The sequence below is a fragment of the Myotis davidii genome, unplaced genomic scaffold (assembly GCF_000327345.1).
Source record: "Myotis davidii unplaced genomic scaffold, ASM32734v1 scaffold1047, whole genome shotgun sequence".
Classification (NCBI taxonomy): Eukaryota; Metazoa; Chordata; class Mammalia; order Chiroptera; family Vespertilionidae; genus Myotis; species Myotis davidii.
In genome coordinates this window covers 359,413-362,493 of record NW_006298367.1, presented here as the reverse complement: position 1 = coordinate 362,493, position 3,081 = coordinate 359,413, and positions in this window count along the sequence as shown.

Below are 3,081 nucleotides of genomic sequence, written 5' to 3'. Positions count from 1 at the left end.
TCTGGGTAGGAGTGGCTGGAGTTTAGGGGCTGTCCTGGGCCCAGAGGGATGGAGAAGCTGACCCATTTCAGAACGGGGATGGAGGCAGGAGGCCCAGAGGCAGCTGGTGTTGGGGCGCTCAGCCGTGCTTTGGATGTCATGTTGTGCAGGATGCCATCGTCTTACAGACCCTGCATTATGGGGAGAATAAACCCCACACCCTCATCTCTAGACAAGGGCCTGAGGTTCCCTTCTGGTTCTGGATGAGGACAGGAGTTTACATCATGGAGGCCTAGCATACATGAGGTGCTCACTATTCATGTATTCTATCTATGGTAGTGGTCCTCAATCAGCCATTTATGCATATTTGAATTTTCCAGAAATCTTTTTTAAAAAATATATTTTTATTGATTTCAGAGAGAAAGGGAGAGAGATAGAAACATCAATGATGAGAGAGAATCATTGATTGGCTGCCTCTTGCATGCCCCCTACTGGGAATCGAGACTGCAACCCAGGCATGTGCCCTTGACCGGAATCGAACCTGGGACCCTTTGGTCCGCAGGCCGATGCTCTATCCACTGAGCCAAACCAGCTAGGGCTTCAGAAGTCTTTTAACATCATTTGATTCTTTATAATTGTGTGTGATTCTTTACTAAGGCAACGCAGTCATTTTGGAACAAGTAATTCATTTGCCTAGTTCAATACTCAAAAGGGCCCAAAAGCATCTGTGACAGGGTTTCCTCCCACCTCTGTTCCCCAGACACCCAGCTCCCCTCCCTGGCGGCAACCACGCTCAAGTACATTTATGTATATGTGACCAAATATGTATGTTTGGGTTTTGCCTTTTTAAAACAAACAGTAGCAAACCACCCACGTTGTTCTGCACAAGGATTCCAATTTCTCCACATCCGCACCGACACTTGTTATTTTCTTTGTTTTTAAATAATAGCCATCCCAGGAGGTGTGAAGTGGTATGTCATCTAGTTTTGATTTGCATTTCCCTAATAACTAATGATGTTGAGCATCTTTTCACGTGCTTATTGGCCATTTGTATATCTCTTTGGAGAAATGTCTATTAAAGTCTGCTACTAAATTCTTAAAAATATATATTTAAAAGACTAATGACTTGCCTGGTCGGTGTGTCTCAGTGGTTGAGCATGAACCTAAGAGCCAGGAGGTCCTGGTTCGATTCTGGGTCAGGGCACATCACTGGGTTGTGGGCTTGATCCTCAGTGTGCGGGGTGCAGGAGGCAGCCGATCAAAGATTCTTTCTCATCATTGATGTTTCTATCTCTCTCTCCCTCCCTCTTCCTTCCTCTCTTAAATCAATAAAAGAATATATTTTTAAAGACTAATGACTTTATTGTTTTGGTTGAAATGATACCCATTCATTATAAAAATTCAAGCAAACCAGAAAACAAAGAAAAACACTAACGGCCAAATTTCACTACCCAGAAATAGCTGTTACTGTATTAAGATTTGGTGAACATCATCCTAGTAATCTCATAGGTAAAGAAATAGAAAAAAAGAAACTTGTAACAATCAGTTTATACTATACTAGAGGCCCAGTGCAAGAAATTCGTACACTCAGAGGGGGGGTCCCTCTCTCTCAGCTTGGCCTGCGCATTCTCGCAGTCCAGAAGCCCTCGGGGGATATCTGAGTGGGGCTAAGCCAGCAGTTGGACATCCTTAGCGCTACCGAGGAGACGGGAGAGGCTCCCACCACCACCGCTGCTCTCGCCAAATGTGAGCCCAGCTCAGGGCTTCTAGCTAAGCAGTGCTCCTCCTGCATTAAGCGTCTGCCCCCTGGTGGTCAGTGAGCATCATGGCGACCGGTTGTTCCGCCTTTCAGTCGATTTGCATATTAGCCTTTTATTATATAAGATGTCCTATTTTAAGACAAAAACATTACATTTCCTTTATTTAAATTTAACGGGAGAAAAAGAAATGCGCGTCATAGCTACCAGTAGACCGGTTTCTTCAGCTTTTATACATATAGATAGCATTTTTTTAAAAAAAATATATTCTACTGATCCTTACAGAGAGGAAGGGAGAGGGACAGAGAGCCAGAAACATCAATGAGAGAGAAACATCAATCAGCTGCCTCCAACACACGCCCCACTGGGGATGTGCCCGCAACCAAGGCACACGCCCTTGACCGGAATCAAACCCTGGACCCTTCAGTCCATAGGCCAACCCTCTATCCACTGAGCCAAACCGGTCAGGGCTATAGATAGCATTTTAAAGAGAGGATCATGCCCTTTCCATTCTACCTAGAGGAGTCCATTCTGTTTTATCTGTAGTTCCTACCGTAACATAACGAAAAACTTAAAAGAAATAATTAGCCCTACCCGGTTTGGCTCAGTGGATAGAGCATCCGCCTGAGGACTAGGTTTGATTCTGGTCAAAGGCACATGCCAGGGTTACTGGCTCGATCCCCAGTAGGGGGCTTGCAGGAGGCAGCTGATCGATAATTCTCTCTCATCATTGATGTTTCTCTCCTCTCCCTCCCCCTTCCTCTCTGAAGTCAATAAAATATATATTTTTTAAAAATTTTAAGTTTTACTTATGGCAAAACATGTGTGTGTGTGTGTGTATGTGTGTGTGTGTGTGTGTATAATCTAATAAAAGACAAACATGCAAATTGACTATACCTTCGCTATGCCTTAAGCCATGCCCACCAGCCAATCAGAGTGACTATATGCAAATTAACCCAACCAAGATGGCAGCTGGCAGCCACGGAGCTGGAGTGAGCAGGAGGCTTGATTGCCCCTGTGATGGAGGAAGCCAAGCTTCTCGCCAGCCGGGCAAGGCTCTGAGCTCCACTCAAGGCTACAAAGTTCCAATTATAGAAGATAAATAAATACCAGAATTTAGAAAAAGAGAGAAGAAAAAAAGGAGAGGCTGGGAGACTCCATCCCCAGCCAACCTGAAAACGGCCTTCAGCCCCTCACCCAAGCTGGCCAGGCACCCCCGTGGGGACCCCCACCCTGAAGGGGGGGTAACCAGCTGCAAACAGCCATCATCCCATCCCCCAGGCTGGTCAGGCCCCCTTCAGGGCAAACCAGCTGGCCCCCACCCATGCACCAGGCCTCTATCCTA